General features: G+C 34.9%; 2 pseudogenes; one reads left to right on the top strand and one right to left on the bottom strand.

Annotated features, from left to right (window-relative positions):
- Positions 1–2,958: 2,958 nt before the first annotated feature.
- LOC129502459 (mothers against decapentaplegic homolog 2-like) lies at positions 2,959–4,284 on the bottom strand (annotated as a pseudogene).
- A 7,991-nt stretch (positions 4,285–12,275) lies between these two features.
- On the top strand, positions 12,276–12,696 carry LOC129502619 (60S ribosomal protein L26-like 1; annotated as a pseudogene).
- The last annotated feature ends 15,300 nt before the right edge of the window (positions 12,697–27,996 follow it).

Raw genomic sequence — 27,996 nt, 5'->3', positions numbered from 1 at the left:
CCCAGGCTAAGAGGCATAGCAGCTTTATAGGGGCCAGTGGCCAATGGAATTGCAACACACACAGAAAGTTGCACAGTCATGTCGGTCCACATGCAGGTGGGCAATTGAATCACAATTTACCCTATAGTGACCATTTGAACTGGCCTATTGAAGAAACCTCCCCCCTTGTAAGTAGGGCCAGCCCTAATCCAGAGGCAGCCCATCCAGGCGTCTTCCTGAAATTTTAGCAACTAAAAGCATTCTGTTTACAATAAGAAAACCGTTTCCCCCCACACACCCTGATTGGAATGTCCCTGAATAGGTTCATGTTGACCCTCCCCGAAATCAACCTGGATGCCATGTGACTCCCGCGGTTCTTTTGTCTTTAGGCAGTTTCTTTCCTTTTGCCTTTTAAAAGATCCCTGTAATTGCTAATCGGGGCTCTTTTCCTCCTCGGAGGCGGAGAGCCCGTTTGCGCAAACGTTCAATAAACCCTCTTGCTAATTGCATCTGCCTGTCTGGGGTCTGGGTCTCTGGGGCGTCCACCGGGCCACGTTGGCACCCGTGAGCCAGGGTCCAACACTATCACTCTGCTCGGAATTGGCAAGCAGTTTTGGGGGGCACAAGGTTACATTGTTATGATCCGATTTCCGGTAAGGGTGTGCCCAGTGGCCTGACTAGGGTGGGGCAGCGCCTTAAGCAATAAGCAGGTCATGTGGGGGTCATACAGGAGGTGGAGGGTGCTGCACAAAATGGAATCAGTACTGCTCTGCTTGTCCAGGGGTAGGGGATTTTTGTTAAATTTCCTGGGTCCCATGAAGGCAGAAAAAAAATGTTTTGCTACAAGGAAAATCTGTTTCTAAATGATAACATGAAAGTCTTGATATACATTCTATATCAAAAAAGACAAAAATAATGTATAAGTGGAAATAACAGATAACTGTAACTTTATGAAGTCATTATTAAATCAAGAAACAGCACATACATACCAAATTTATGCAAATTAATAATGTATATAAACAGCCAAATACTGCAATACTGAATCATGATATATTACCTGTACACAAAACTATAACTGTTATTAATAAACCTTTGGGACACTCAGTTTTATGCCTGTTGTGCCCCAGATTGTGAATCTGAGAAACTGTTGTGCCCAAGATTGCAAATCCGAGAAACCACCGAGGAGCCCACACCGATGCAAGTACACGAGGGTTTATTTACAAGCTCAAGCTTGGGTCCAAGTGTACCCAACACAGCGGAGCAGGGACTTGGACCCCAAGGTGGTTTTCAGCTTAGTTTTATGGGCTGGTCTAGGGGACCTCCAGAAGGGGTGGAGGAATTTCTCAAGTTCTGTTTACATTATGATATGGGGCTTTCAAAGGCATTGAGCTCTGTTCTCATTCTAATATGGGGCTTCCTGCCACTGGCATTGAGCTGTTCTCATTCTAATATGGGGCTTTCTAGGGTGTTAAGCTGTAAGCTGTTTTTCCTGTAACTGAAGTAAAGTTCAGCTCTTATTCACAGGGGCCTGAGATGGCTGTACTTGTGCTAACGCTGAACTTAAGGTGAAATGACCTTAATTTTCTCTGCCTCCACAAAGCCACCAAGGAGCCACACCGATGCAAGTTCATGAGGGTTTATTAACACGCTCGAGCTTGGATCCACGTATACCCAACACAGCATCAGGGACTTGACCCCGAGGTGGGTTTCAGCTGGGTTTTCATGGGCTGGTCTAGGGGACCTCCAGAAGGGGTGGAGGAATTTCTCAAGTCTTTTACATTCTGATATGGGTCTTTCAAGGGCATTAAGCTCTGTTCTCATTCTCATGTGGGGCTTCCAGCCACCGGTGTTAAGCTCTGTTCTTATTCTGATATGGGGCTTTCAAGGGCATTAAGCACGGGAGGGGGTGGGGGCTGAGATGTCTGTACTTGTGCTAATGCTGAACTTGAGGTGAAATGGCCTTAATTTTCTCAGCCTCCACAATGCCCAAGAAGACATCAGCGTGTCTTTAAAATCTCCTCTTCCTCCTGTACAGGAAAGTATTTCCAGAAACGAATTTTTCCCATTTAATATTCAAATGCAGAAAACCTATTCTACAAGGTGCTTCAAGTGGTGGGACTTTAAGTGCTTTTTCCTCTTTTAAGTTTTTAGGCAGTAAACAGCCCATGGGGCTATGACAAACACTATGACAAAAGAGTTGTTACATTTAGCCTTTTGATGGGACTTGATTGGCAATAAAGCTTGATGACATGCTTAAGCAACACACCTGAAGGTGAGTTAGGGACAGATGAGGCTAGGCAGGGCTAGGTAGGCAGCCATGGAAGCAGGCTCACAAAAATCCCCAAAATGCTGAGGTGTCAGGAAACCAGAGATAAGAGAACAAGCCAGACCACACTGCCCTAAGGTGTGGGTGAGGAGGGTGTCTTGTTCTAACACCTACTGTAACCAAAAAAATCATCAGACTCTAAAAAGGAAGTAAGCCATTAACGATGTTATCACTAGTCCTTACTCAATGGTGATATCAATGGATATTTTAAAAGGATTTAGGTTCCCTGATCAGGCTTTCAGTAAAAGACCAATCCTACAAGCCCTCAGTGGCAACATTGTCGGGACCCCTCTCACTCCTAAGAGCTTTCTCTGTATCTTTACTTAATAAGCTTCTATCCTTTACTCACGCTCCTGTGTCCTCAAGATTCATTCTTTGACTCTGTGAGACAAGAACCAAGTTCTCTGTAACAAAGGGATCATATGTGAGTTAATACTTTGTCCAACCACTGTAGAGGTCCATTCAGATGAAGTTCAATCCTGTTGGTGCTGCATGGCTATGAATGAATGAACACACAGTGGGGGTCTCAAAGCCTCTAGGGCTAAGGGCAAGCTCTTGCCCTTGCAGGCTGCATTTATTCAGTTCTCACGCAAAAGCAGACAAAGCACACCCTCTGTTTTTCATCTCAATCTACTTTAAAGGTTGTTTACATATTATCTGAGGCTAGGCCGCCCTTTCTCAAGGGACAAAAGGAGGAATCCATACTGTTTACAGCTTGACCTTGCATAAGATAAAGTCTCCTTCTGAACCATCACATTCATGGCATCTTTGTAGAGGACAGTTCCTTCTGGAAACCTTATGCAGTCATTCCCCAACACAATCTGGTGAGTGTTCGTTACCATGTGCCTTCTGTATTCTGCTTCCTAGTATTTCACAAAACTCATTCTTAGGATGCACATCCTAGTTGATACACAGCTTCAAAACTCTGATTAGCACACTGCGAGAATAGCAGCAAATTCCTGGTTAGTGAAGATCCTCAGACTGCAGCCTGGTGGAATTTTACACTCTGTTGCAGGGTGCTAGCTCTATCTCTGATTATACTTGGGACTCTGCAAAAGACTACAGGATCACTTTAGGCGCTCGGTGAAAAATTCCCCACCTATCTAATATAAGCATACTCCTCTTCCTATATGTCTTCTTGTCATTTCTACAGTCACATTTTGGTTGATATTAGAGAATAACCCTATGCAGAACCTTTCTGGGTTTGATGGATCTGTGAAGCCATCTACACTGAGTGAGAACAGTGATGCCTGAAAATTCTCTCCAACCCTCCGGTTTAATTCATAATATGCTACTGAACACCTAAATGAGTAACTGGCTGCAAATTCAAACTATGGTTAACACAGAAAAAGTAGTAGGAGATAGTTCTGCTGGAGATCCTATATCCATTCATCTGTTGAACATGTTTTTCCATTTGCCATGATACATCCAGGAGATGGAGTTTCTGGGGTGTAATTACTCTGGCTCAGTTCTCACTGGGAAATTAGTATTTCCAGGAATGGAGCAGGTATAATCATCTAGAAGTGACAATTCTATTAGGATTTCAATACTGGAAGCAAAACTTGTGTCTCAAATCTCTGGTAATAGTAAAGTATAAACATACTTCAGATCTTTTTAAAGATTAAAAGCACATTCACAGTTTACAATTGCTTTGATTTCATGATGCCTGTGAAGATCAGGCCAGTACCATGGTCAGCGACACATAAATGTGGCTGTCCTTTTCAATGGGATAATTGAAGACAACCATCAAGAGACCTGGTTTGCTCAAAGAAGCTGTGAAGGCCTGTCTTATCCCACTGATCTATCATAATGGGTGTCCTCAGTTTCTGAATTTCAGAGCAGGTGCTTGGTATGGTAAGACATTTAGTATTACAATTTTGAGTGGTGATGGCTTTCTCAAGCTTATCTAATTGTCCTGTTTTCTTTAGTTTCTCTGCCAGACATTTAACTGCTTTCTCAAACTACTTTTTTTTTTCCATTCTGCTCTCCTACCTGCTCATCCAGAGGCACCACATGATTTCTTCTATCCCAGCAGTCTCGTCACAACTGGTGGAGTGAATGGCAAATGGACATGTTTTTACTAAAGGCAGCAAGCCACACTAAGGAAATATCCTTCTTTATCTAACCTAAAGTGCTGCTGACCATCTGTCCTTCAATGCCTCGGCCCAAGGTCCCATCCATGGTCTCTTGTCTGCACTATAGATAGAGGCCTGTTGAGGGCCGCTGCCCTGGTCCACCTTTTGTAGTCAAGCCAGGAGCGGACACTTGCTCACCTGTTGAGGAGATTTGGGGGCAGCCCCATGGAGTGCCCTGAGGACCAGACAAACCCAAACCCTGAGCAAAAGAAAGTTTCACAGAGGCTCTAGTGCAAAATTTATTTTTTAAAATGTCAGACATTAGACAATCACTTTTAAATATTATAAAACATAAACTTTTTTTGAAGTACACAATCAATAAATCACCATTTTGTCACATAAATCTAAGAACTTTTGTAAAATCAACTCTATACTACTCTGATTTGAATTCAGATTTTTTTAAAATTCTAATTTCATTAAAAATCTAATTATAGTATAATAATCACAGCAGAATCCAACTTGTCCCTATGCCATCACATATACAAAATCTCCTACTTTATAACTCAAATTAGTATGTCCATATCTGAAGTCATTTATCCTCCAGCCCAAATTTGCCAGTGCTGGTGCTTTTTCCTTTTACTTTGTCTAAATGAATGATTATCAACAGCAACTACCCTAACGCCTAGCCCAGAAGCCTATGTGTAATTATTCAGTGCCCCATTTCCTACCTCGTGCCAATATCTTACAAACTACATGTGCATTCTAGTTTCCAAATGCTCCCTAATTTTTCTCTTGCTACTTGCCACTAATTTCATCTTGCTATCATTAATTCTCTGAATTTCTGCAAGTTATCACTATTGCCTGACAAGTCATTCTACACACTTCATTCAAAGTATAATTCCCCTTCCTTGAAAATATTCAGCAATGCCAGCTTACTAAATTACCACGTGTCTCTTATTTGTGCCATGTCATGTAATTGACCACAGAACACTGAAAAACATTGTGATTACATTTTTGTTTTCTCTGTGTTTAGGTATTTTTAAAATATTTTTTTAGTTTATTCATTTTAGAGAGAAAGAGCGAGAGCATAGCAGAGGGGAGGGAGAGAGGGAGAGGGGGAAGCAGACATTTCCAGTGAGCAGGGAGCCTGATGTAGGACTGGAGCCCAGGATGCCAGGATCATGACCTGAGCTGAAGGTACACCAGATACTAAAGTGACTGAGACAACTAGGCACCCCTGTGTTTAGGTATTTAAGAACATCATCCCTCCAGATAGACTACCTTCTCAAGGTAGATGACTTTAAAAGCATCTTGAATATTTTCCTATGCCTAAACACTGGAAAATATCTTTGGTAAAAATAGATAAATTACATAATACTCTCTACATTTACTAGCTGTGTAGTCTTGGCCAAGTTACTTAAATAGTGTACCTCAGTTTTCTCATTTATTAAATGGAGATAGTAATATCACATATGATTGCTATAAAGATTTCAGACATTTATATGTTAAAGAACATAGAGCAGTGCCAGGAGCATGTTAAGCACTATATAAATATTAGCTCTAATTTTATAAATAGTGTAAGAAAACAAGAAATATTTCTTACCATTATCTAGGAAAGTAGTTATTAAAGTTGATGCTAAAATACTGTATATTAACAGATATATACACAATAAGTGAATTCATAAAGAAACTCAAAATGATTATTAAATGAATCAAAGATATTACCCATCCTCCCAAACCTGGAAGATATGGTAAAATTCTACATGCAGAGGCATTATAAAAAAAATTAAATACTTAATGTCAGTAATATTACATATTATAAATATATTAAACTAAATAAATCTTTATCAGTTCCGTCATCTTGTTCAGAAAATAAACACAAGCAGTTTCGTTTCTACCATGTTTATAATTGATTGTATTCAAGATAACCAAAATATCATACCATTCTATAACTAAAGGCATTAGGTTTCAAGACATAGATTTTTATCAATGACCATTAAGATAGTAGTGTTGAATTCTCTCTCATTCTTTATTTTACAAGGCATCACCCTATATTACTTTAGGATTATAATGGCCTTTGTACATAACTGAGCTACATATATTAATGCTACAGTTTTTTTAGTGGTGCTAACGGAAGTCCTTTTATAAGTACAAACTCCACTGTGAAATTATCATTCAGATACAGATTAAAGTGTGTGAAATACAAGATTAGACTATTAGCCTTCAAATATTTTTGTGAATTTCTTTTACCAGTCTCTTCTCAAAACATTATCCTAAAGCATATTCTCTGGAAGAATGCAAGTTTTTATTATAGTAATTTGGAGTAAATATTTTGGAATGTGAGGCTCTCTCTGTAAAAGGCTGACCCAACAGTGTGGTTCTAGGCAGCCAGAGAGCGATAGAAGATATCAATATACAATAACACTTAAGAATTCTCATTTAGAGTTTTTTTTGTGTGTGTTTTTACAATAAATGAGCCATACTTCTTGCAACCCCAATACTCTGCTGTCCAATATCTTTTCACCTAAAGACGTCACCTTGTGGAAGCTCGTTCTGGAATCTCTTCCCTACTGCTAAAACAACCCCAGGAGTTCCCATTCCCATTGCTTACTTGGGGAAAATAGACCTGAATTTCCTGACAGAATTTTGAATATACTTTCCATAGAAACTAGATTATGAGTTGTGGTTAATAACAATAGAAATGTCGCAGTCAATATATTTTTCTATGACATTATGGTAAATAGTATTTGTGAACTTGCTTCAACAATTAATCACCTTGTAAGGTATTGTTTATAAGAGGAATTTTAAAAATCTGCATTTCAAAGTGCTAAACTTTGCAGGCAGCTTTTGGAACATAACAAAAATGTTAGTGGGGGAATATGCTAAATTTATATCCATCAATGAGAATATTCTACCATAATGTTGACCACAATATAATAAACTATTTGTTAGCTTTAACTGCACTGAATTCAGTGACTGAGAAAATTGAGTCTGAGAGTTTACAGCTACTTTTAATTTCTCATTAGTGCTTGTTTTAAAAACACAGGAACAGTGAAATACAGTGAAATACATGAAATATACTTGGCTAAAATCTTGAAGGGGGAAATTGAAACATCAAAATAATTCAACTGAAAAAAATTTTTAATTATAGATAGATTTAATTTACTGAAAATATCACTAATGAGTAACAGACCGCTAAAAGTTAACTATTGGGTGGTAGTAGAGAGGGGAATGAGTCAATACATAAACTATTAAAGGGTGAAGAAATTTCGCATTTTTCTTATCAGCAAGTATATATATATATATATATATATATATATATATATATATATATATTAAAAACACTATTTTAAAAATCTGGCAAGAAAAAACACTTATTAAAGGATATTCACTCAAGTTCTTTCCATCATCCAAGAAACATGCTACAATTACTTTATTACAACATCTCAGGTTTTGAAATTTTATTAAGAATGAAAGAAATATATTGGAATTATTGGCCAGAACTTGGCAACAGTTATTTCTATATCACCAACTCCTCCTCATCAATCAAGAAATGGTCAGTTTCCCCATGGAGTAAATGAAATTCAGATTGCCTAAATGTCAGTGTAAAAAAGACTTACTCTCTTTGAGATGATGAGCATGTACTTTCACTCTTGCTCATCATTTTCAACCATTGACCAGATTTTGGTCTTTTCCTTCTGGAAATCTGTGCACACATGAAGTAACAATAAAGGACAAAACATGCCAGAACCTTCTTTATATTCCAGATATGAAATCCCCAAAATGCTGCAAGCAGTAAGCATCTTAAAATAAACTCCAACATTCATTCATTGAAATAATTCAAATAATTTTCTTGAATTGTCCTGATAGTTTCCACGCAAATAATTCAACTTTTCAAGAACATTACTATAGACAAAAGATGGCTGCTTGCATTAATATGTAGTATATTCCTTGCTTTACAAGTTTTCCTAAATAACAAGCCTAGGAGTATCATTATCACTTAACCAATATGTTACATACCTGATACTTTTGTCCCGATTCTAGAATAATAAAAACTATTTTTATATTTTGTCATTAGGTTTCCTTGGACTCACTGATTTTTTTTAAATAAAAGTGCTAGCATTTTAATATATTGTGCATGCTGCATTTGTTCTTTGAAAATTCATGGATCATTAACATTTTATTTTTTATATCACAGGAAACTTTACAGTGTACAATAATTTTGAGGAAGATTTATTTGACTAATTACTTAACTATCATAAAACCCACTATAAAATTCCATACAAGCGTGTGAAATTCCACACTGATCATTTTATTAAAAATATAAACCTATACATGAAAGTATAAATGTATGCATACCTATACTTGGATATACTTAAAATGTGGGACTTAATTTATTATATTGTATAGGTAGGGAATCCATATTTAATATATTTGTATGCATATGGAAAGTAGGAGAAGGTGTTTTTTTCATGATATTTCGTACAAGAGCACAATGTGTTGTGTTTGTTTAGCACCTGCTGTGCTGACACATGCCAATTCAGACTCTCCTCTCTTTTCACTTGTACAAACATCAAACAGAAGGGACATTGAGTAGGATTATTTTATTTGAAATATAGTTCCTTATTACTAAGTACCACTGTAAGTCATTATGAAAACCTATTCATCTTTTAAGTTTTAGTTCATCTCCCACTTTCTTAATGGAGCACTCTCAGATACTGATAAGCCTTACTGAGGCTACTTTTCTCAGAAATGCACTGCTTTTAAGAATCAATAAGCCTGTCAAATGTCTCAATCCTTAAGTATCTTTTTTGATTGTTTAATTCCAATAAACCAACTACTTGGTGGTGCTGTATCCCCATATGTATTCTTTTTACTTGGTATTTTGAAGAACTTATCTGAAGTATTTCTTGAATAGTTCATATAATTTTCCCCCACTTCATTTGAGCTATAATTGACATATATTTTATAAGTGATGTACAACTTGTTAATTTGATACCCTTATATAATTGCAGAATGATTATTATCTTACCTTTACCTCCATCTCATCACAAAATTACCATTTCTTTTTTGTGGTAAGAACATTTAAGGTCTACTCTCTCAGCAACTTTCAAGTATGTAACCCAATAATATTAATTGTAGTCACAGTCAATTCAATACTGTGAATTACATCCCCAGAACTTATTCTTTTATAACTGGGAGTCTGTACCCTTTGACCAACATCTCCCCACTTCTTCAATCATGCTCCTCCAGCCCCTGATAACCACCATTCTATTCTATTTCCATGAGTTCAACTCTTAAGATCACACAAAAGTAATATCATATAATAGTTGTTTTTCTCTGCCTAATTTATTTCATTTTGCATAATGTTCTCAAGTACCATCCATGTTCTTGCAAATGGTAGAATTTCCTTCTTTCTCATGGCTGAATAATAGTCCATTGTGTGTGTCTTTATTCATTCATCTATTGATGAACACTTAAGTTATTTCCTTATGTTGGAGATAATGAATAATGGTGAACTATTTGACAAGAAAGCCAAGAATATTAAATAGGGAAAGGACAGTCTCATCAAATGGTGTTTGGAAAACTGGATATCCACTTATAGAAAAGTGATATTGGACTCCTATTTTATATCACTCAGAAAATTAATCCAAAATGGGTTAAACACTTAAATATAAAACCTGAAAACATATAATTCCTAGAGGGGAAAAAAATGGAAAAATCTCCTTTACATTGGTCCTTGCAATATATATTTTTTTTTCACATGACACCAAAAGTACAAACAACAAGAGCAAAAATCAATATGCAGGACACATCAAACTAAAATACTTCTACATAGCAAAATAAACAACAAAATAAAAAGAAAACTATGAAATAGAAATATTTGGAAATCAAATATCTAATAAAGGATTAATATCCAAAATATATAATGAATTCATACAAGTCAATAAAAAAAGAGTCTGATTTAAAAATGGGCAGAGGAACTGAATAGATGCTCAGTATGACTAATGACCAGGGAAATGCAAATCAAAACCACAATGAGACATTACCTCAAACCTATTGAGATTATTGTCATCAAAAGGCAAGAGACAACAAACATTGGTAAAGATATGGAGAAAAGGGAACCCTTCATATATATTTTAGAAGGGACAGCGACTAAGTGGAATACTCTTAGAAAGGGTGACCCAATTATAGGAAATCATGCTGGGTTAAGAAAATTTGAAGAAACAGGTCATATTTAGTCTGAAAAGAAGACCTAGAGGGCAATTTGATCACTGCAATGGTATCACTTAAGATGTTCTACATGAATAGGAGTCCAGGTTTATTTTGTGTTATTCCAGAAAGTAATAGATTAACTATTAATATCAATATACAATTGTATTTTAGAGGAAGGAGAAAATAGCCTATTGTCTAAGATTTAATTAGGTCACTGGGCATCCTAGAAATTGAACAGTGAACCAAATGAGAAAATGTATCATGAAGGGATAAGGCTAAAGACATAAGAAAAGATAATCATTAGTCAATAAATTTGAGTAAATTCATCAATATTCCAGGAAATATCAAGCACCAATAGTGCAAGAATATAAGATTTTTCTATTTTTGCCCTCTAATTTACCACTGCCTCTCTCAGGCATACTTAATCCCTCTCCACAGTCCTTCAGAATAATGAGATTTAAGAGCTTAGTGGGGAACAACAGGAAACCAAGTAAGTCCTGCTATCAACAAGGCACATGGCCCATCAGTTGCTTATCCTTTTCAAGTGGCTCAGAAGCACAGTTCAGATATGAAGCCACATTTTATGAATTCCTGAGACTTACCTCATCTCCACAGGGCATGCAGTTGTCAGTGTTCCTGAAAAGGCCTGTTTTAAGGTGAAATTTTAAAAGTGGCTGGGCTGAAATCAATGTTGGCCTATGGAAAAATAAATACCATAATTAACATTAACATTAAAATCTTGTACAAAAAAATTATAAGAACTACTGTTCTTAAGTTACAACCACTTAGAGTTTATTTCAGTTGTAGAAAGTCTAATATTTTAGGAATAAATTAATTTAGGTTCTTAGTGAAGTAGTTAATAAATAAAAAGATGAACAAGAAACTACCTGGAAATGAAGTGGAAAACAAAACAAAACAAAACAAAACGTGTCAGCATAGTCTCATTATAGCAAGGTTTCACAGGTGAACTATTCCAGATAGAAGATAAAACATAATAGATCAGTCATGCAAATGACTATTTTTAATGTGAATTATTAATAAAACACATTTTAGCATATACATACACAAATATCAAGGTAATTTATATTAAGGTAACTTAGGCAGCCTCCCTTTAGCACTTCAACAAAGTAATAAATCTATTATATATCCAATATTTCTCTCTGTTTTTCTCTCCATCATTCTCTCTCTTTCTCTCTAAGTAATACAATTGACTGCTTTGATTGAGAACTTTTAATATTTCTGTATTTAATATCTATCTTATTTTGGTAAATAATTTCTTCTAATTAAATCAACATGCTTGTGTACTGCTATCTGCTTGTTAAACAATTCTTGCGGGTTTTTTTTTTAATTCTTGCGGTTTTAAGATATATGGATTGTAATCAAACATACAAAAAAAAAAAAACCGCTCAGTGCAATTATTACCACTCCTTTGAGAGGCAAATATTAAAAAGATGGACCATACCAAGTGTTGGAGGAAATGTAGAAGAACAAAATTTTTGGTACTTCGAAAAGTTTTTAAAAATTAAATGACTTGATGGAGACTCAAAAATAAAGAAAGAGAGTAAAAAGAAAATAGGAAATATAAGAGGGGATAGATACTATCATAGACCTTAAAGACATTAAAAGAATAAAGCAAGCTCTTCCCTTTTGCAGCCATCGCTGAAGAACCAGTGGCCAAAATGATGTTTAATCCCTTTGTCACTTCTGACAGCACGAACTGTAAAAGATATTTAAGTCTTCCCAATATCACAGGAAGATTGTCTTCCTCTCTTTCTGAAGAGCTAAGATAGAAGTACAATGTTGGATCTATGCCTATCCAAAAGGAAGATGAAGTATAGGTTATATGAGGATACTACAAATCAGTAAACTGGTAGAGTACCCCGAGTTTATAGGAAAAAATATATCTACATCGAACAAGCACAGGAGAGACGGCAGTCGGCACAACTGCGCGTGGGCGTTCACCCTGGCAAGGTGGTTATCACTAGACGAAAACTGGACAAAGACCACAAAATGTTCCTTGAACATAAAGCCAAATCTTGCAAAGTAGGAAAGGAAAAGGGCAAATATAAGGAAGAAAAAATTGAGAAGATGCAGGAATAAAGTAATCTTATATATGACTTTAAATAAAAAAAAAGGTAAAAATTGAAAAAAAAGGATAAAGTGAAAAATATTATAAACACCTTTTTACAAATAAGTTCAATAACCTGAATAGGATAGATAATTCCTAGTCAACACCCAAAATTAAAGAAATAGAACGTCTGAAGAGACAGATTTTTTTAAGTCATAAATTATTCCCACAAAGAAAATATCAGGCCCAGATGGTTAAAACTGTATCAAATTTTTAAGAAATGGAATAGATTTTCCGAAAATAGATGAGGGAGGAACAAAGTTTATTATAAGGAATATATTTGTGTCCTTTTTATGTACAGAGAATTAAGAATAAACATCTGAAGTGATGAAAATGTTTCTCCTTAATTTTTTTTCATGGTTTCAGAAGTATGTGTTTTTCTAATATTCTAAGACACATTTAGAAGCATCAACTGTGACCTACATTTTACTTTGGCATGTATTTTGTGCTTACCATTAGGTTAAGGAAGTGTTGAGAGATCTACATCTGATAGTTGCCCTTTGATAAGTATGGGCAGAATGTATGTTGTGAAAAGGAAAAGGAACTAATAATTGGCTTTAATGAAATCTTTCATTCTATTATTGGTGGTTATTAGATTAGTTATCATGAGAGGTTTAACATTTTCTAGAAGGCTGAGGCAGCCCATAGATATCTCTTCAATGAAGTCTTATAGCAAATAACTAAATTAACTTCATTCAAAGTATATTCATTCAACAACTTTTGTATGACCAATTCTTATTGGGAACTGAAGATATCAAAAAAAGAGAAAAAAACGTAGATTCATCTCCTACTCCCAGTATCACATATGTTGTTTAAAAGAGGATTAAGAGATACTTTAAAAAATTCAATAAATACTATAGCATGCAACTACATGGAAAAAGCAAGCCACCTCATCTGGAAAAAATCAAGTCAATATTCAAGTCATGAGCTAATCCTGATGAAAACACAATTGATTAATGATTTTGACTTTTAATAATTGTTCTAAAATATTTTTGACAGTTGAAAAAATATTGAGTACCTCTCATAAACATCTTGCATAACTCTACTTAGAAAGCATTGTTAATTTCTCATGATATTAATGATCTCTGTTAGCAATGTTTTTAATGACAGAATAGTAACAAAAATGAGGAGTAACTTAGTTCTTTCTTTTTAGCTTAATATTCTGATTGTTTTCAATTTTCCACTATTAGAAATAATACTATAATTTATAGGTTATGTATAAACTCTTCTGTACTTCCCATTTCTTTGTGATTATATTCCAGAATAGGATTAGAAATATTACCAAAATTTAAAATTAGCAGGATAAAAGGTATAACACATTTGGAGGTTCTATGAATTTTGTTAAAATGATTTTTTTCCTAGTAACTTAACCAATCTATAATCCCATCATCGAGTTAGTTGCATTCTTACCAACATTAAGAATTTTTACTTAAAGGATGCCCGGGTGGTTCAGCGGTTAAGCGTCTGCCTTTCAGCTCAGGGTGTGATCCTGGAGTCCCGGGATCAAGTCCCACATTGGGCTGCCTGCATGGAATCTGCTTGTCCCTCTGCCTGTGTCTCTGCCTCTCTCTTGCTCTGTCTCTCATGAATAAAAAAATAAAAATCTTTAAAAAAAGATAATTTTCACTTAAAATAATATCATATGGTTTATAGAATCTAAAAATACATACAATAGAGGCAAAATAGAATATTATTAATAAGGTAAAATTTTATTACAATAATGTGTTAACCTATCAACAACGGAGACATTACTTTAAATTTAGACCATGGAAGCTTCTGTGGAAAAGTTGAAACTTGGTAAGACTTAACAATCTCATAGGATTTTCACTGTAAAACATTAAAGAGTGAGAATATGATTTAAAAAAGCAGTAATTTTTAACATACTGATTAATATATAGCAAATTTTTAGAGGTATTTGAATGTAAAGGTTAATGGCACAGATTCTGGACAGAAATGCTCTCTTCAAATCCAACAGTAAGTTGAGTATCTCTTGATTTGGGCTCAGGTCATGGTCTCAGAGTTGGGTGGATCAAGCCCTGAGTTGGTCTCTACACTCAGTGCGGAGTCTGCTTGTATTTTCTTTTCCTCTCCCTCTGCTCCCCTTCTTCACCCCCACAGCTCTCTCTCTCTCTCTCTCTCTCTCTCAATCCTTCCCTAAAACAATAAACTTTAAAATGTTAAAGTTTGGGGTGCCTGGGTGGCTCAGTCAGCTAAGCATCCAACTCTTGACTTCAGGTCAGGTCATGATCTCAAGGTCATGATATCAGGATGGTAAGACTGGGCCTTGAGTCCCACTCCTCACTTAATGGGGAGTTTGCTGGAAATTCTCTTACTCCCTTTGTCCATTACTCCTCCCATGCCCACAGGTGAGCTCTCTCTCTCTCTCTCTCTCTCTCTCTCTGTCTGTCTCTCTCAAATAAATAAATAAATCCTTAGAACTAAAATAAAATGTAAAAGTGTAGGGGTGCCTGGCTGGCTCAGGTGGTAGAGCATTTGCCTCTTGATCACAGGGTTGTGAGTTCAAGCCCCATGTTTGGCAGAGAGATTACTTAAAGAGGAAAAAAAAACTTTAAAATGTCAAAGTTCAAACACCTTAATGAATGCTATTGATTCTGAGATGTTATTGCTGAAAACTTCTCCAAATTCTATACCTATCTGTAAAAAAGCACTTAACAATCACTTTGATGTTCTCCAGGCACCCTCTTTTTTTTTCTCTCTTTAAACATATCTTTTGGGCAGCCCGGGTGGTTCAGCGGTTTAGTGCCACCTTCAGCCCAGGGAATGATCCTGGAGACCCAGGATCGAGTCCCAGGTCAGCCTCTCTGCATGGAGCCTGCTTCTACCTCTGCCTGTTTCTCTGCCTCTCTCTCTCTGTCTCTTATGGATAAATAAATAAAATCTCAAAAAAAAAAAAGCTGAAAGGTCTTTCATAAAAGAGAAAAACTAAAATTACATCTTCACAAGAGTATAATGAGATAACTGAACACTCCTGAACACTCCCACCAGGGTGGTATCAGAGAAAGCGCAGAGTCTAGTCTTTGACCATCACTTAGAGATTACAAGTACAACCCTAGTGTGGTATCACTAGAGAATACACACTAAGCCAGAAAGCCAATTCCTGCCAAATGGCAATGAAAAGATCTATTGCCTTGAGTATAGCAGAGGCCAAACAGTGAATCTAGACATCTATGTCTACCTGGAAATATCAAAATAGTTTGACCTTCCTCCAGGTGAACTTGTGTCAAATAGCTAGCTAATACAAAAAGCTTAGAAAAGACCCGGTCTTCTGATACCCAAAATGTGCTGGTTTCAGCGAGAAATAACCTGTTATATCAAGAAACAAGATCTCAAAATGAATGCGAAAGATAATCAATAGATGCCATCATCAAGATGACAATAATGGCAGAATTATGTGACCATTATTTTAAACCAGTCACAACGAAAGTGCTTCAATGAGTAATTATGAACATCTTTGAAACAAATATAAAAATAGAAAACTTCAGCAAATAAATAAAAGGAAGTAATCAATAAGCAGGAATACAGAAAAATAGAAATTAACCAATGTGAGCAATAGAGAAAAATGAATTTTAAAAAACAGACTAGAATCCCATGCAATTACAGCAACAACAAAAAATAACATTCATGCCATTAGAGAAAAAGATGGTGGGGATAAAAATAAATGAATGTATTTGAGGAAATAATGGTTAAGAACTTCCCATTTTGACAAAAGACATAAAGCTATAGATTCAAGAAGCTATACAGGTTGATTACATTGGACTGCTTCCATCACAGAAGGGGCAGCATTTTGTTCTTACTGAACACTTTTTTCCTGCATACAATGCTTCTACAAAACCTACTATCTGTGGATTTGCAGAATTCCTTATCCATTATTATGGTATTCCACTCAACATTGCTTCTGATCAGGAAACTTTTCAGAGAAAATGAAGTGCAGCAAGGGACTGATGCTCATGAAACTGCTTGGTCTTATGATGTTCCCCACCATCCTGAAGCAGCTGACTCCATAGAAGTGTGGAATGGCCTCTTCGGGGTTCAATTATAGTACCAGATAGATGGCAACATCTTGCAAGGCTGGGACAAGGTTCTCCAGGAGATGGTAAATGTTCCGAATAAGCTTCTGATATACAACACTGTTTTTCCAATATTCAAGATTAATAGGAGAAAAGGAGTAGAAATGGGAGTGGCATTACTTGTCTTACACTAGAAATGCCATAGGAAAAATCTTTCTTTCTGTTTTCATGACTTATACTCTGCTAGCCTAGACATCTTAGTTTCAAATGGAAGACTATTTATAGTAGGAGACATAGTAATTCTATTGAACTGGAAGGTAAGACTGCTATCTGGTCACTTTGGGTTCCTTATAACTCTGAATCAACAAGCAAAGGAGAGAGTTACTAATGCTGGCTGGGGTGTGCAATATTGACTAACACTTGGAAAATGAACTGCAACCCCACAGTGGAGGTAACAAAGGACATACAGAGGTACAGGAGATCCCTTAGGCTCCCCATTAGTATCACTATGTCCTGTGATGAAAGTTAACGAAAAAATAGAGTAATCCAATTTAGGCAGAACTACTTATGTCCCATACCCTTTAAGAATGAAGGTTTAGGTCATGTCACGAGGTAAAGAACTACTACTCTATAGTATATAAATATTTAGTATATATATATATTGTTAAATTTATTGTTAAGTATTCAATTTTACTTAACATCATGACATTAAATGATGTTAATTTTACTTCATAGTTAAATATTGCAAAATTTGCTTTAAATATTGTTAAATATCATTACTTTTACTTCAAAACATTTAGTAATCCTGTAATCTTACAGGACATCAAGGGAGAGTGAAAAATCACCCAAGGATTTCTCATTCATTTCTGTTGAAAGGCTTAGTGTGTTTTGCTTATACACAGGACTGTTGTATCATGTTAGGTGAAAGTATGACCTTGTTATTGTATTTATTTGTAGATTAGGTATTCTTTAAAGAAATGTATATGGGTGCCAAACTGATAAGAGATAAACTTGGAATAATTAATTTTGTGTGTCAACACGGTTACAGCATAGTACTAAGATATTTGGTCAAACAACAGTCTAAATGTATGAAGGAAGGTATTTTTTAAATGAGATTAACATTTAAATAATTAGACTTTGAGTTAAGCAGATTACTCTTCATAATATGAGTGGTTCTCATCCACTCCTGGGATGGAGTTCCTCATTAGGCTCCTCACAGGAAGCCTGCATCTCCCTCTGCCTATGTCTCTGCCTCACTCTCTGTGTCTTTTGATTTGTATTTCCCTCATCCAATCAATGGAAAGCCTTACGAGAAAAAAAGACTGAGGTGCCCCAAGGGAGGGAGAATTCTGCCTTTAGACTGCTTTGGGATTTGAGCTGCAATATCAATTCTTCTCTGGCTCTCCAGTCTACTGGATATGCCATTGTTTTGTTTCTCTCGAAAACCGTGACTAATACATCATACAAGTATAATCATACAGAATTTGTTCGCTTATGATTGTCGTATTTCTCTTAGCGTAACTTTTTTAAGGTTTATCCAGTTGTAGCATGTACCAAAAATTCTTTCTTTTTAAGGCTGAATGATATCCCATTGCATGTGTATAACATACTGTATATCTATTCCAACCATCAGTCAATGAAAGCAACTTGGGGTGCTTCCATCTTTTTTGGTTAATGTGAATAATGCTGGTCTAAAGATGGGTACATAAATATCTGTTTGAATCTCTAATTTCAATTCCTTTGGGTATACTCAGATATAGAATTGCTGAATCACATGGTATAACTTCAGTTTTAACGTTTTGAGGAATTAATTGCCATATTGTTTTCCCTAGTAATTGCACTACTTTACCTTACTATCAACAATACACAAAAGTTGCTATTTCTCCACATTCTAGTCAACACTTACTTTCTGTTTTTTGTTTTGTTTTGTGTTTTAATAATAACCATCCTAATGCATGGTAAGTAGTATCTTTTTGTGCTTTTGATTTGTATTTCCCTAATGATTAGTTATTTTGAACATCATTTCATATGCTTTTGGCCATTTGTAGTTTTTCTTTTATTTATTTATTTTTAAAGATTTTATTTATTTATTCATGAGAGACACAGAGAGGCAGGCAGAGACATAGGCAGAGAGAGAAGCAAGCTTCATGCAGGGAACCCGATGTGGGACTTGATCCCAGGACTCCAGGATCACACCCTGGGCCAAAGGCAGGCGCTAAACCTCTGTGCCACCCAGGTATCCCCTAGTGATTCTTTTAGAAACCTCTATTTAGATGCTTAGCTCATTTTAAAATGGGGATTTGTGTTTGTTTTCTTTTTCTTTTCTTTTTTTTTTCTTTGTCGTCACAAGAGTTCTTTTATATTCTAGGCATTAATCTTTATCATATATATTATTTGCAAATTTTTTTTCTCTTCCATGGGTTGCCTTTTCACTCTGTTGATAATGTACAATTATGCACAAAAGTTTTTACTTTTGACATAGCCCAGTTTATTTTTATTTTTGTTGCCTGTGCTTTTGGTGTCATAGCTAAGAAATCATCACCATGTCTAATGTCATGATGGTATCCTGGATATTTTCTTCTAAGAGTTTTATGGTATTAGTGTTTTCATTTAGGTCTTTGATCCATTTCAAATTAATTTTTGTATATGGTGGGATGCCTGGGTGACTCAGTGGTTGAGCATCTGCCTTCAGCTCAGGGCATGATCCCGGAGTACTGGGATGGAGTTCCTCATTAGGCTCCTCACAGGAAGCCTGCATCTCCCTCTGCCTATGTCTCTGCCTCACTCTCTGTGTCTCTCATGAATAAATAAAATCTTTTTAAAAAATTGTATATGGTACAACTTTATTCTTTTCAATGTGGATATCTAATTTTCCCAGAATCATTTCTTGAAAAGACTGTTCTTTCCCCACAGAATTATGTTATAAACCTTATCAAAATCATTGGAACATATACGTAAGGAATTATTTCTGGGATCTCTATTCTATTCCATTGGGGGGGTATATCTATCTATTATCTATCATCATCATCTATCTATCATCTATCTGTCTATCATTTATCTATCTATATGTCACTAGTTTGTACTATTAATTACTGTAGTTTTGTTGGAGGTTTTGAAATCAGGAAATGTGAGACATCTAACTTTGTTCTTTTTAATTCAAAGTGATTTTAGCTACTTAGGTTCCCTTGACTCTTCAGATGAACTTTAGGATGGGTTTTTTCTGCAAAAAAATGTAATTGTGATTTTGGTAGTGATTCAAATGAATCACGGATTGCTTTGTGTAGTATTGACATCTTATGGAATTTGAATCAACCAGTCAATGAACAAGGGATGCCTTTCCACTTGATTGCATCTTCTTTAATTTTTTTTCAACAACAATTTGTAATTTCTGTACACAAGTTATTTATTTCCTTGGTTAAATTCATTTAACCAATGAAGTGTTTTATTCTAAATGTTTTATTCTTTTTTGATGCTACTGTAAATGGAATTGCTTTCCTAATGTCATTTTCATATTTTTCATAGTTTGTATATAGAAATGTAACTGATCATTTATGAGTTGATTTTGTATCCTGTAACTTTACTAAATTCTCTCTTTTTTTTATTCTAATAGGTGTGTGAGTGAATGTAGCCTTTACAGTTTTCTACATAAACGACCATATCATATGCATACAGAGATAGTGTGAATTTTTCCCTTTCCAATTTAAATTTTCTTTATTTTTCTAGACTAATTTCTCTGGCTAAGGTTTCCCATACTACATTGAATAAAAGTGGCAAAAGCAAGTATCCTTGTCTTGTTGCTGACATTATAGGATTATAGGAAAATATTTCAACTCTTCACCATTGAGTAAGATGTTTGCTGAAAATTTATCAAATATGACCTTTATGGTATTGATGTAATTTTCTTCTATTTTTAGTTTGTTCATTGTTTTTATCCTGGAAGAGTGTTGAATTTTGTCAAATGCTTTCCCAACATCAATTCAGGTGATGAGGCATTTTTGCTATTGTTTTTCATCATTCTGTTACTGTGTTATACTGACTGATTTTAGTATGCTGAGGCATTCTTCCATTCCAGGAATAAATCCTACTTGGTTTCTAATCTTTTTAATACACTGCAGGGTTCAATTCCTCCAAACCATGCCAAACCATCATGGAGAATGGTTTAGGCAAGTCTGAGTAGAAATCTCACAAAATTTACTACCATTTTATTTTATTTTATTTTATTTTATTTATTTATTTATTTATTTATTTATTTATTTATTTTTTAATTTACTACCATTTTAAATGGCTTTCTCTTGGTTAGGCATTTTTTGTTGTTGTTGCTGTAGGTCTTTGACACACTTTTAGAACTTCTACAGTTATTTCTACCAGTCTCAAGTTGTTTGTTTAATGCTTTGGAGGGAGAATAAGGCCTGAAGCTTCCTAGTTTATGATCTTGCTGGTGTTTCCCAAATCTGTTAAATCTTTAAAAATGGTATTAATATATGCTAACAGTTAACATATACACATTGAAATTAAAAGTCCAGTATCATTTACAACCACATAAAAAATGAAATACTTAAATGTAAATCTAATATACCTTGTTTACAACTTGTACACGGCAAACTACATGAAACTCTTGTAAGAAATGAAGGATATAAATAAATGGGGAGACATTCTCTATTCATGGATTGGAACACTCAACATAGTAAAAATGTTGATGCAAATTGTTAATGCAGATTTAATACAATTGCTAGGATAATTCCAGCAAGACTTTTTTTGTACATATGGGCAAGTTTATCATAAAATCTATATGAAAAGGCAAAGAGATAAGTGTAGCAAAATCATTAAAAAAATAAGTACAAAGGAAAAAATCAATCTACTAAATTTCAAAACTTGTTATACAACTACAGTAATCAAGAGTTTGTGGTAACAACATAGAGAAAGAAACATAGATCAATGAAACAGAACAAAGAATTCAGACATATCCCACCAATATTTTAGTTAATTTTTGACAAAGGTAAAAAAGGCAATTCAATTGAGGAAAGATAGTCTTTTCAATAAATGGGATAACTGGACACCCATAGGTCAAACAACTCAGTCAAGTATCACACCTTATATAAAATTAACCCAAAGTCAATCATAGATTTAAACACAAAATGCAAAATTATTAGAGTATGAGGCTAATAAATAAATAAAGAGAAAACTTTAGAATCTAGAGCCAGGTAACAAGTTCTTAGAATTGAGGTCTAAAGTATGATTAATAAAAAGATAAGCCTGATAAATTACATTGCATTAAAATAAAAAATGTTTACTATTTGAAATATTCTGGTAATAGAATGAAAGACAATTTACAGAGTGGAAAAATATATTTGAAAATCATATATCCAACAAAATGCTAGGATCTAGAATATATAAGAAACTCTTCAAACTCAACAATGAAAAAAAAAACTAATTAGAAAATTGGCAAAAGATGTGAAAAGACATTTAATAAAAGAATACAATAGAAAATAAGCACCTGGAAAGATGTGCAACATTATTAACTGTTAGGGAAATGCAAATTAAACCACAATGAAATATCATCCTATGCTTATCAGAATAGCTAAAATAAAAAATAGTGAAAGCTCTTAATGCAAGAGAGAATGTGGACAACTGGATCACCCATACATTTCTGGCAGGAATGTAAAATAATATAACCATTCTGGAAAATAGTTTGGCTTTTTTTTTTTTTTAAACTAAACATGCAACTGTCATACAGTCCTACAGTTACACTCCTGGGCATTTATCCCAGGGAAATGAAATTCATGTTTCCATCTAAACCTGTACTAGAATATTTATTGCAGTATTATTCTTAAAAGCCAAAAGCTGGAAGCAACCCAGATGTTCTCCAAGTGGTGAATGGCTAAGCAAACTTTGTTATATCCATAATAGGGAATACCACTCAGAAAGAAATAAGAACAGGCTACTGATACATTTATAAACCTGATGGATCTCCAGAGAATTCTGCTCAATGAAAGAAGCCAATCCCTAAATGCTTCATTTTATATGATTACATTTATATAATATTCTCAATCTGAAAAAAATTTTAGAAATGGAAAACTTATTAGTGGTTGCCAGAATTTAAGGAATGGGTGGTGGTGTGAGAGAAGATTATGGTTAAAAAGAGTGATATAAAAGATCCTTGAGAGGATGAAAATATTTTCCATCTTAATTTATCCCAATATTATTACCTGGTTGTGATACTGTACTATAATCTTGCAAGATAATACTATTGGGGAAACAGGTAAAGGTTACAAGGGATTTCTCTATATTATTTTTTAATTGCATGATAACCTATTATCTCAAGACATTATCTCAAACAGTTTAGAGAATGGCTTCATATTTACAATACAAGGTAAGATGTTATCTATTAAAAACTATAATAGTTGGGGATCCCTGGATGGCGCAGCGGTTTGGCGCCTGCCTTTGGCCCAGGGCGCGATCCTGGAGACCCGGGATCGAATCCCACATCGGGCTTCCGGTGCATGGAGCCTGCTTCTCCCTCTGCCTGTGTCTCTACCTCTCTCTCTCTGTGACTATCATAAATGAATAAAAAAAAAAAAAAAGAAAAAAAACTATAATAGTAGAAATATTTTTTAAAACATGAAAGTAAGATCAGTTGAGTGTCCTTTACTTACTTGTTTTATATAAGAAGATGAAAAAATAAAATGCCATATGGTTAAAAAACTAAATTTCTTTGTTGTGGAAATGACCTATAATAAAGAACAAAATATCAGAATTTCAAATTAGTTACAAATGTCATTCCTTCATTTGATGACTACAACATGAATATGCTGTTAAATGATATTAAAAGAATCTTGAAATAGGAGACTTTAAAAACTAGAGTAAAACCAAACTAAATAAATTTGAAGATTAATCTATTTTCCCATATTTTAACAATATTTATGACATAAAATTATATTTATGTCCATAAAACAATCTTACATTTAATTTAAAATTTATATTCAGAAACCACTAAAATATGCTTGACATCACTACTCTAAACATATGTATATTCCATAAAAGGATATCAGATATTAAATAACAGAAATAATTTTTGTATCTAAGTGGAGGTATCTTTTTAAATCTCTATTTTGTAAATGTCCTCAAAATTCTAGGTATCTTCCAATCTAATATTTTATGAAGTGACATTAAGGGAAGCCCGGGTGGCTCAGCGGCTTAGCACCACCTTCAGCTCAGGGCGTCATCCTGGAGACCTGGGATGGAGTCCCACATCGGGCTTCCTGCATGGAGCTTCTCCCTCTGCCTGTGTCTCTACCTCTTTCTCATTAATAAATAAAGTTATTTTCTGAATTCTAGAGATGATCTTGATGATATTCATAACTTAAGGGAGGAGCACTGAATACTGAAGTTCCTGTTCTCTGGGAATCATCTAAGATAGAAATTTCTAATCTCTTCTTCCTTCCTCTGTAATAAACCATAACTATTCAAAACATCAAACAAAACCAATTCAACTAAAACAAAAACAAAAACAAAAAAACAATTCTAACTACACAGGCTCATACATTGTCCTCCAATTTTCCTTATGCAGCATTTTTTTCTTTTCTATTTTCTCTTTCTCTCTCCCTCCCTCCCTCCCTCTCTCTTTCTTTCTCATATTGTTGCTTGTTAAGGTGAGCTTTATTTATTTATTTTTTTTTAGTTTTTATTTATTTATTTTAGAGAGAGTGCAAGTTGGGGGAGGAGGAGAGGAAGAGGGAGAGAGAATCTCAAGGTAACTCCGTTGAGCACAGAGCTCCCCAGAACCCGGTGTGGAGTTCAATGCAGGGACTCCATGTGGGGTTCGATCCCATCTATCTGAAATCATGAGCTGAGCCAAAACTGAGAGTTAGAGGCTTAACCAACTGAGACTCCCAGGCACTCCAAAAAGGCGAGTTTTAAATCCAAAATAACTATGCCCTTATGAGGAGAGACATAAAGACACACAAAACATAAAAACACCAAGGCAGGCAGAAATTAGAATGATGCCTTTATAAACCAAGGAATGCCAGATTTCCAGAATTCATCAGAAGCTGAGGACGACACGAAAGTAACCTCCCTTAGAACCTTTAGAAAGGGCATGGCTCCACCAACACTTTAATTTCAGACTTACAGCCTCCTGAAAGCTAAGAGAATAAATTTGCGCTGTTTTAAACCAGCAATTTGTTATAGCAGCTCTAGGAAAACTAATACACATATTTTCCACATCTTTCAAGTTATTTATTATCTCAAGTCTCTCACAACACACCTTAGCCCCATTATTTTCACATAAATACATATTTTACTATCTGAAATAAAAATTCAGAACTTAACCAAAGAAAGTTAAGTCCTGCTTAGATTGCTTTTGGAGAGGTAGGAAGTAAAAATGGAAACCTTATTTTGTAGATCTGGCTCTTAATATGTCAGGGATGTCCAATTCAGTAATTGCCAAGGAAAAATTATAAGTCAAATAAAAGTGTGCAATACTGTACTATGAAACAAACTTTCAGAAATCACTGCCAACACATATTATTGTTGAACCTATAGACATTTCAGCTTCTAATATGCTAACAGTACTGTGTTTCCTAGTCTAGAAATGGACCCAGGCTGAAATCTGGACCTACTGAGACTGGAAAGCCAATTACATTACCTTTGATTCACCCAGTCTTTCAGTAATTTCTCAGGATTGAACAGATCTGGTGATCTGTTACTTGCACTTGGAAATGGGTAAACAAGTTGTCATTTCTTTTTTTTTTTTTTAAGAATTCATTCATTCATTCATTCATTCATTCATGAGAGACATTGACATAGGCAGAGCGAGAAGCAGGCTCCATGTAGGGACCCTGATGTGGGATTTGATCCCAGGTCTCCAGGATCAGGCCCTGGGCTGAAGGCCACACTAAACTGCTGAGCCAACCAGGCTGATGTCAGTTTTCAAAATAGTGAGAAGAAACAGAAGACTGTCTAGTAATTCCTGAGAGGAGAAAAAGACATACTTCTTAATGGACATAACAAGATCCCCTCTCTGTTCAGGGATTATCAGAAGCACTGAACAGATTTATGGAGACTTGAAGGTCAGAGACAATGGTTTTTCTGACTGGTATGTCCTGCTTTTATGTAACAACGTCATCCGATAAATCTCATTTTTCACTTAGCCTTGTACCTTATTGTTTTTCTAAGTCCATAGAATTCTTTCTAATAGCCATCTTAAATCTTCAGGCAAACTATGTAAATCAAATTAAAAAAATATAATAAGGTATAATATCTCCCTCAACTGTCTCGTATTCTGAGACTCAGGAACACCAGCCTTATCATACTTGCAAATTAACATAAAAAATTAAAAATGCCAAATGAGTTCTGAGTTTAGAGTGCTCAATTCTAGCTGTCGAAGAAATTCTATAGAAGATGAGAATTCATCTGTTTTTAAGAAGAGGGGTGGGGAGATAGAAATTTGCATGAAGAAGTTCATAGGGTAAAACTTTATGTTAGAGAAAAGATCTGTGTGGACACAAGAGGATCCGTGTGGATGAAAAGCTTATGCTTTCTCTATTACACTGGTGATAATCCACTCTATTAGGTGATTAACAACTGGTGGCTTCTATATGCTTCACTTTAAGCATAAACAAAATGCAAATATTTAACTAAAATATATTTTTATTAATATGGATCAATGTTTGCTTTTTTAAGCTTCTAAAATATCAACTTAACCAAGTGTTTAGTTATATAGCTATTCAACAGTTTGTCTTTTTATAGAACAAACATATGCCTTTTGAGAAACACAGAATTCTGTATTGGTACAAATACACTAAACCACTAAAAAACCTATTTTGCCAATAAACTGCAATACTGAAGTTAGCACTTTTTTTTAGAAAGTATTTATAAACACCCCCCCATTAATATAATAGATAATATTATATATTAATATATGTTAATAAAATATGTATTTAGCTATATAGATATTTGTTTAGATATTTAAGTAAATAGATTTAGTTTATATATGGAGGTAAACTAATATGTCATAAAAATCATGTGGTTCTCTGGCAACACAAAGTTTATTATTAGGGTTATTGAGAAATCACAGAACCAAAGAACCAATGTTATAGGAGGCTTAAGCAGCACTCCAAGCAGCTACTGAATGTATTAGAGCCTTTAAAGAACTTGAAGGGGACATCCAGTTGGCTGAGCCCAAATCATGCGGCTATTCACAGCTCTTTTTGGGTAGGAAAAAGGATAAAGCTTTCCCAAAGAGTATGCCAAGAAAGACAGTCCCCAAATTAGACCTTCAATTAATCAGAAGTGAACGCTTAACAGTCAAAAAGTAACTTTTTTTCCAAAAACAATGCTTATAAAATAAACAAACAGAAATGTATGCAACTTAATCAATTCGTTGCTAATTATAAGGCCAATGAGCTATTTAGCACTGTGCTAGTACCCTAGGAGCTGTACCATCGTTATAAAATTTTAGATCTTACCTAAGCAATCCTGCAATTTTATTGGCTATAAAAAAGTGACAGATATTTGCCTATGTGTATCTATCTATAAACTATTCAGCTACTTATCATTTATCATTGTCATCTCTATCCATTATCCATATAACAGAAACAGTAGGAATGCTCCAGCCTGACAGATATATACACAATAAGATCTCAATGCACCTGTAGGGATTGTTTGAAAAAGTGTCTATTTGCTTAAATTACCAAGATGTCTGTGGATCAAAATATAAATATATCTCTATGGAATATAATCCCTAATATGATTGAACATCTCAACTTACCTCCTCAACTTTCAAAACACTCCTCCCTTTTCACACTGAACTTTACTCATGCTACCCACAATTTCAGAACTTAAATAGATAAAGCTCTTTTTTTTCTGCCTAAAATACACTTTCTCTTACCCCTGCTATGTCTGGGTTCTTTCTTTAACATTTAAGATTCTCTGCCCATGATCATCATTGCAGTGCTCTATGTAAGACTAGTTTGCTTATTTCCTAGTTAGCTCTTCTTACAACATAAAATTATTTTTTAAAGGTTTTATTTATTTATTAATGAGAGACACACAGAGAGAGACAGAGAGAGGCAGAGACACAGGCAGAGGGAGAAGCAGGCTCCATGCAGGGAGCCCAATGTGGGACTCAATCCCAGGTCTCCAGGATCACGCCCTGGGCTGAAGGCAGTGCTAAACCGGTGAGCCACCCAGGCTGCCCGACAATTAATTTGTTTCTATGCTTATTTATTGTCTGACATTTGATAA

Source organism: Nyctereutes procyonoides, unplaced genomic scaffold (genome assembly GCF_905146905.1).
Source record: "Nyctereutes procyonoides isolate TBG_1078 unplaced genomic scaffold, NYPRO_anot_genome, whole genome shotgun sequence".
Taxonomy (NCBI): Eukaryota; Metazoa; Chordata; class Mammalia; order Carnivora; family Canidae; genus Nyctereutes; species Nyctereutes procyonoides.
This window is presented reverse-complemented; position numbering and strand designations above follow the sequence as displayed.